Source organism: Macaca fascicularis, chromosome 4, assembly GCF_037993035.2.
Source record: "Macaca fascicularis isolate 582-1 chromosome 4, T2T-MFA8v1.1".
Taxonomy (NCBI): Eukaryota; Metazoa; Chordata; class Mammalia; order Primates; family Cercopithecidae; genus Macaca; species Macaca fascicularis.
The window spans coordinates 21,410,772-21,419,181 of record NC_088378.1 but is presented as its reverse complement, the minus strand read 5'-3'; the positions used below and the strand labels follow the sequence as shown (position 1 = coordinate 21,419,181).

General features: G+C 38.8%; 1 non-coding gene across 1 annotated transcript; it reads left to right on the top strand.

Moving 5' to 3' along the window:
- The first annotated feature begins 700 nt into the window (after positions 1 to 700).
- On the top strand, positions 701 to 809 carry LOC123573141 (U6 spliceosomal RNA). Its single transcript, XR_006697890.2, has one exon. It is a non-coding gene; the product is annotated as a U6 spliceosomal RNA (small nuclear RNA).
- Positions 810 to 8,410: the final 7,601 nt, after the last annotated feature.

Here is an 8,410-nt window from a genome sequence, read left to right as displayed (position 1 = left end):
AAATAGTTGGATAATACAACATTTGGTGGTGGTGTTGGGTCACAGGCAACCTTCTGCACTGCTGGAGGGAATGTAGGCTAGTATAGTTTATGGACAGTGATTTCGCCGTCTTCAGCCACATTAGGTACCCATAGCTCTGCTCCCCTGCCGGGATCATAATAGGACATGAATGAGGAAGTAGAGGAGTTAGGATGTCCATCACTTGGAATAAGCAAGTAAAACTTGGTGATGCACACCATGGAGCACAATATCACATTTAGAAGCAATGAACTAGATGTACATGTAACAGCACAGACAGATCTTTAAAACATGGTATAGAGTAAGAAAAGTAAGATGCAGATTGGAACCATTATATGTAATTTTATAAAAGGGTTTAACATACACAAACAACAATAGTGTTTTTTTTTTACAAGGTTGCACACAAATTCAAGAAAGCATATAAACCACATTACGACTGTTGCCTGTAGCTGGAAAGAGAGCAGGGTTGGAAGATAAATAGTATATACGTAAATAAACAAAAATGAGCTGGGTACGGACCTTGATGATACCGGGCCTTGAAATGAGTATGGTTAGCTCCATCCTGGCACCTGAGGTAATTAAAGGAGGAAGAGATGAAGAAGTAAGGGAAGGGCTGGTTATCTGGAGTTGAAAGCTGGGTAGATTGAATGTAAACAGCAGCTAAGAGGTATTGGTAAATTTAGTGCTCACTTTGGCAGCAGCACATATACTAAAATTGGAGTGATACAGAGAAGATTAGCACGGCCCAGCGCAAGGATGACATGCAAATTTGTGAAGGGTTCCACATTTTAAAAAATTTCCCACTCATCAACCAGGAAGAACCAAATTTACTCTTCATTCACACAAACATTCATTTACTCATTTAGTAGATAACTTCTCCCTGTCCACTGAAAAAAAAAAAAAAAAAGAGGAATTGGTAAATTTAGAAAGACACCTGAAACATGCATAGCTCAGCTCTTTATCTTTCTCTTGGGAGCCAGCCTCCGTTGTGAGGTCTCGCTTAGGTTTGGGCCTCCTAGGATTGAGTGGGCAAATCTTAATTCTGTGGTTTAGCTAGTAGGCCCATTTAGGTTCCACACTTCCAGCTGAACTTAATTAGTGAAGACTTCCATTCTTACTTTCTTACTCAAATTGCTCATCACTGGGTAGGTAAGAGGGATGCTATTAATTGGGAGCCCTTCTTGGAGACTACAGCTTTCACAGGCACGCAAGTAACCTGAACTTTGTTATTATAATGATTTGCCAGCCAATTTTTCTATCATCTTATCCACCTGGATCAAGGTACAGCCCGGACTTAACAAAAAGCAGCATATTGAGCTAAGGAGTAAAGGTACTATTCTCACCACTAGAGAGGAGTGTAGCTGTTATCGGAGTTTCCTATCAGAATCTGTTGACTCAGGTTTGTGTGTAAAGTTAAATTCACAGATTAAACAAGCTTGCTTATCAGGCTTTCGCTGGACATTTTCAATTATTACTATGTTACTAGGATAGGGTATTCTAGAAGGAAAAATGAAAATAGGGCTGCAGACATGCTGGGAACAATGGGCAGGAGGCAGCAAGAGACTCAAACAGCACTTAGAAACCTTAGCCATGGAGGAGAGCCTTGTCCAGTACAACAACTGACATCCGTAGCCTCAGGACAAAGCAAATTTCTGCTCCATATTCTGCTCATTAGGTGAGAAAATATCTAATCCATTTTCAATAGATTGTCATTTTTAAAAAGGCATCTGAAATGGCTAACTTCAGCTATTTGAAAAATCAGTAATGTGCAATATCTCATCCCTCAGTCTTATTTGATAAATGAGATATGATCTGATATTACTGTCTTAAAATAATTATATATTTATAAAGTCTAATTTTGATACTCTTCTAAAAATGTACACTTTATTCCTCTCTGTAGTGATCTAAATAATAAAGCCAAGTTTATTATTATGAATGCTTTGTACTTCTAAGGTGTTTTCTAAATCCAGTTAAACATGTAAGTGTGTTAAACAAAGAAGTATCTTCAATTTAAACCATTATCCTAGATGCTTTCTGGCTTTATAGAATGCTGTGGATTTGCAATATGTGTGTTTTATATTTTGCAATGGTAGACTTTGATCAGGTGAAACATAGTTAAATAGTAATCCGTAATAAATTTATATTACATATACAGCCATGTTTGCAAAACTTCTTTCCATCTTATAATGATAATAATGACTTTAACTTTTAATTTCTTCCATTCTAGTTTGAGGAAACTGTGAGTGTGTTTGAAAACTTTGGCTGGCAGTAATGCTTCTAAGATCATTCGAACACACATCTTCCAGTGTGTTAGAAACACACATCTGATCTCTGGAGTTGTTATATTCATGCAAATGCTTAGATCTTCATGCACACTGAATTAGAAGGAATCAATATAAATATGAGTAGATATCTTTACATTGCAGAGTAGAAATCTGCTGAGAATTATTTATCACATACTCCAGAAACTGAACATAAAAAAGTTAACTATTTTTATGCTTAAAATGCAATATGTGATTATTCTATAAAGGTAAACGTTTAAAAAGTATAGGACAGAGTGAGGTTTGTGTCTTCTTGATTCCCTTTCCTGACCCTCCTCAGATAACCACTGTTATATTTTGTGTGTATCCCTTCAGAACTTCCAAAACTGGGCTTTTGATTTTGGCACAGGAATGTTGCTATTCAAATATAATTATTATACTGTGACTACACTGACCATCATACAGATAAAGTTTTTAAATGCAGATAAAATGTGGTTTTATATATGTAAAGTTATAATAGGGACTTTGAGGAATCATTTTACAGTGTTAAACCTGACTCATTTCAAATTCAATTCTTTTGTACCGGAAAAGCTGGTTAGGCCTGTTTTTCCTGGTTCCCACAGTCTTCCAGGCTCAATCCATCTTTACCCTAAATTCTTATACACCCAGTGAAAACTTGTTTTTGCAATATCTATATATTTAACTTTTAATAATTGTAGGATAAATTGCTTTTCTACTTTTCTTCTTTGTAGGAAAAAAATCGACTAGTATAGGCAATAGTAGCTTGAACTCTGCATCTGACAGACTGAATACTTTGGAGATGGTTATTGCCAAGTTTTTTGGGTCTTAAATAAATAAAAAGCTTAACAGTTTGTCATTTCACGCTTTTAAGTACATCAAAAGCATTGGATGAACGTAAGTAGTGGAGTAATTTTCAGTTTTACATTTTCAATTATCAATGCTTGGTTAAAGTGAGCAAATACTAAATAAATGCATAAAAGTGCTTACTAAATAAATGGAAACAAAAAGTGGCTCTAATAAAAATGTTGCAATATTTTCTCATCAATAATTGAAAAGACAAATGATTCCAAGTTCATTCATTCATTCATTCACTCATTCATCTGATGTTTGATTAGTGCACCCAACTGTCCATCTATCCGTCCACCTGTCCATCCATCTTTCTACCCATGCCTTCTTTTAAAAAATACTTTTTAAACACCTTCTCTAGGCATGGCATGTAAGAGGATATTAAGACAAAATGAAACAAAACATAAAACACCAATGGCATCTCCAAGAAGATAAACATCAACAGTCTAGTTACAATTCTTGAAGTGGATATTTTGGGGTAATATTTCTCAAGAAAAAAGTCATAAAGTTGTGATATACAAGCCTGAAGTAAATTGTCTTGGAAATTAAAATTCAAGATAGACATTTGTAGTTAATGACCTTACCCTGGAGGATCTCAATTTAATAGAACTGGATTTGCATACATAGTTATTAACTGTGAGTTCTTGATCAAATTGTTTTTTTGTTCAGTGCCGGATTCCTCATCTGTCATAGAGAGATAATGAAACCTACTTCTCAAACTCATCAGGAATATTAAAATATTATACTTGAAAGCCTTTCTAATTCTACAGTGTAGTACAGTTCTAAGGTCACTTTTACAGGCATTTCTTTCTTCCTTTCACTTTTCGAAATAAGGTCTCCCTCTGTTGCCCATTCAGGCATGAAGTGGTATAATCTTAACTTGCCGCAGCCCCTACCTCCTCGGCTTGGGTGATCTGGGACTACTGGCATGCACCACCATGCCCAGCTAATTTTTTTGTATATTTTGTAGGGACACGGTTTCTTCATGTTGCCCAGGCTGGTCTTGAACTCTTGGGCTCAAGCAATCCGCTTGCCTTGGCCTCCCAAAGTGTTGGGATTACAGGTGTGAGCCATTGCACCCAGGCAAATTTTTGATGTTTTGTAGAGACAAGGTCTCACTATGTTGCCAGGCTGGTCTCAAACTTCTGGATGCAAGTGAACCTCCCACCTCGGCCTCCCAAAGTGCTGGGATTACAGGTGTAAGCCACCATGCCCAGCTTACAGGTATTTCAGTGAGGTAAAGACACATTTTCAGAAGTACGGAAGACTTTTCCTTATTTTGTGCAACCATTGTGTTTGCACTATCGTTAATGATATTTTGTTCCAATGTAAAATTAGTCAATGTTGGTAAGCCACGATAAATCTATATCTAAATATTTGGTCTAGTTGATTCTAGTATAGGAAGGAGTGCTGGAAGTGAGGAAGGATGGACAGAAGAGATAGAAAGTGCTGCAATGTGGGGTGAGAAAACAGGAGTGGGCAGTGAGAGATGGTGTGGAGTGGTAGCTGTACAGAGCTGGCCTTACCATAGATTGTTTCATGCTGGCGATCATTCTGGAGCTGATTCTCTCAATCAACCTGAGGGCCCATGGATATTTTGAAAGTGCACCTTAAAATTCTAGAATGTTAACTCTACAAGAGAATGCACCATTATCCATTCCAACCCTTTCATTTTTGGAGGAAGAAACGATAGCAGCGATGTTAAGTGACTTGCCCAAAGTCACATAGTGAGTGGCAGAAACATACGATAATTTGACAGTTGTTTTGACATGGGACCATTTTAGAGTCCTAAAAAATAAGTTATTGAATTTTATCTGTTCTTAGTTTTAACTAATGCGTGCAACAGACTTGAGTGTCATCCTCTATATAACTAAATCACCTTTGTGTTAGAATCAAGGAGGGGGCTGGGGTGGGTGAGGCACAGACACTTGCTGCCAGAGCATGTGTAACCAGCAGTCCTTTGTTCACCATACCTGCTTCAATCATTGTTAGGAAACCTAAAAATGTCTATTACAGATAAGACAGGTGATGGTGGGAGGGATGTTTGGACCACAATGTGCTGATTCCCATCTTCACTTTAAACTGCTCAGAAAGCCGCGATTCAATTTCATAATTTCTCTCATTGCTGGGTGTGGTGTCTCATGCCTATAGTTCCAGCATTTTGGGAGGCCAGGGTAGGAGGATTGCTTGAGCTCGGGAGTTCAAGGGCAGCCTGGGCAACATAGTGAGATCCTGTCTCTACAACAAATAAAAAAAGTAGCCGGGTGTGGTGGCACACACCTGTAGTCCCAGCTACTTGGGATGCTGAGGCAGGAGTAGTGCTTGAGCCCATGAGGTCAAGGCTGAAGTGAGCCATGATTGTACCAACCCACTCCAGTCTGGGTGACAGAGTGAGACTCTGTCTCAGATAACAATCATAATTATTATAATTATAATTGTAACTTCTCTCAGTACTTTGTATCACACCACACTTAAAGCTATCAAATACCTCTATAATGTTAGTTTTGGACAACATTGTTGCAACACTTTACAACTGTATCTTCGGCCAGGCACAGGTGACTCAATACCTGCAATCCCAGCACTTTGTGAGGTCAAGGCAGGAGGACTGCTTGAACTCAGAAGCTCAAGACCAGCTTGGGCAACATGGCAAAACCCTGTCTCTACAGAAAACAAAGCACCAAAAGTTAGCCAGGTGTGGTAGCACACACCTGTAGTCCCAGCTACTCAGGAGGCTGAGACAGAAGGATCACTTGAGCCTGGGAGGTGGAGGCTGCAGTGAGCTGAGATGGTGTCCCTGCACTCCTGCCTGGAAGAGACTGTCTCAAAAAGAGTATCTTCATTGCCTTAAAAATTACAAAAGTAATAGATATATGGAAATTCCAAACAACACAAAAATGAGTAAAGCAGAAAAAGCCTTGAAATGAGGCAAGGTTAGGGAAGGATAAGAGTTGAGATATCCATCATAAAAAACCACTGATGACCTTTTGATGGAGGTCAAGTGGTTCTGTCTCAGTAGTTCTAAGGCAGGGGCCATAGCTGTCCAGCTTTCTAACTTGCATTAGGACCCAAGTCACTGCCTTACTGCTTCTTGGGTTAGCCTTACAGGTATTTCCCCTATACGCCTCTGTCCTCCTTTGTGTAAAGAGTCCCAGGACATCTCTACTAAAAAATACAAAAAACGAGCCGGGCGAGGTGGCGGGCGCCTGTAGTCCCAGCTACTCGGGAGGCTGAGGCAGGAGAATGGCGTAAACCTGGAGGCGGAGCTTGCAGTGAGCTGAGATCCGGCCACTGGACTCCAGCCTGGGCGACAGAGCGAGACTCCGTCTCAAAAAAAAAAAAAAAAAAAAAAAAAAAGAGCCCCAGGACAGCAGGATGCTTTGGTGGAAAAAGGTCAAGGTCAGTATCAGGCCCAGGTTCAAACCTTGCTCTGCACTGAGTAGGTCACTGAGCTTTCCAGTTTGTTTATTCATTTGCACCTGTGGATAAAAACCACTGTGTGGTGTTGCAAGGATTAGACACCTCGCCTTGGTGGTAAGGAGTTCAGTCAGTGGAAGCTATTGTGATTGCCACCGTCAGGTAGTTCTAGTTTGAACTTCAGGACCTCAAAAATAGTAACTCAGATTTTCAGAAGTCAGCATAGGCAGCTCTAGGGGAAGATCCTGTGGACAAACCTTAAAGAGCTCAGAAAGCTGGTTTTGCATGCCGGAGCAACCAACAACACACAGGTTGCCTTCATGGGCCTCTGAAAACTGTTACGAAGGTGAGCAACCATCCCAAAAAGAAACATTGAAGATTTAGTTTTCAAAAGCATCATTCATCTCAGAAGAGTGCTTGTATTGCCTATTCTACCAAACAGGATGTTATTATGCAAACTTCAGGATCTATTGAGAAACTCTCCAAGTGGGAAGTCCCTGGCCTTGTAGGAAAAGAGAGTAATTGTATTAACTAATTAGCGAAGGATCACTTCACACATATCAGGCAATACTATTTAGAGAAAAGATTGTTTAAGTCAGACTAATACAGGAGTTTTCACACTCCTAGGTATATATTTTATGCCTCAAAGATCCTCTGCAGCAAGAAGATTGCAGTCCTGGAGGGCACTTGTTAATATTAAAAACAACTCAGATCAATCTAATTGTTATTATCCAGTAGTTTTGTTTAGAAGAGTTATAGAAGTAGGCATTTAGATTGTCAAAATGAAAGTTCATAGACAGAACAGGGTAGATAATTTAAACATGTGCTATCTTAGTCTCTCCTAGATTAGATTTTCATTGCCTACATGTTTGGATATCAGCAATGCCATCATAAATGTCTGAATCAACGTGGCTAAAAGAAAACACCACGAAGATCGAACTGAAGACTCCTAGAAGAAAACAGATAATAGCAGAATTAGCCCTGAGAGATCAAATTGCTTTTTATTCCATGGACATCATGATTTGACACAAAAAGGGAAGAAAATACAAATATATATCACTGAGTTCAAATTTAGTTTGTGTTTATCTTTCTTTTGCTAAATTATCTTTGCTCAACTGTTGAGCCTATAGTGCTTCATTATTAACAGAAGGTGAAAGCTGGCTTGGGATGCCAGTTACAAACCATAACAGAGAAGCTGTTTTTCTCAGAGATTTCAGTGTTGTTTTTGAATCATGTAAGTGGCTGGTGCATACATTTTCCCTTACCTTTAATCACATGAACTAAAATAACTTCTAAATTCCAAGTCTGTTGCTGCTTGCTAGAAAATGTATACATTTCCCCAGGAGGGAAAAGAGAGTCTAGAAGAAAGGAAAAAAGAATTTAGAAGAAAAAAATATGCAAAATAAATGTCCGGCTTGCAAACACTGGGTTTATGCTAACGGAGCCAATGCACATTAAAGGTCATTGCCTTCGTGCCCATTTCCCTGAGAGTAGATATCTGTTAAGGATGCTGTAGGAGTGGGTCCAGCATTCGATGAGAGGTTGTGCTTCGATCATACTTTCTCACTTTGAGGACTTTGACACACTCATGTGTTGGGATTGACTATAAACCATATAGAAGTAATTTATTTCTAAAAATCAAGGATTGAAGCCAGGGAGTAATTAATTTAAAAATAAAGAGTTGAGATTACCCTTATAATGCCCCTTAAAGTCACTCATGTGAATTTGAATATTCTTTCTTAAGTGGAGGGAAAGAGGTGATGTTGCATTCTATTAAATGTTATAGGTGTACATAGCACTAGAAAATGTACCTGTGTTTTTTTATGGTGAGAAAATGTCTGAAAATACTG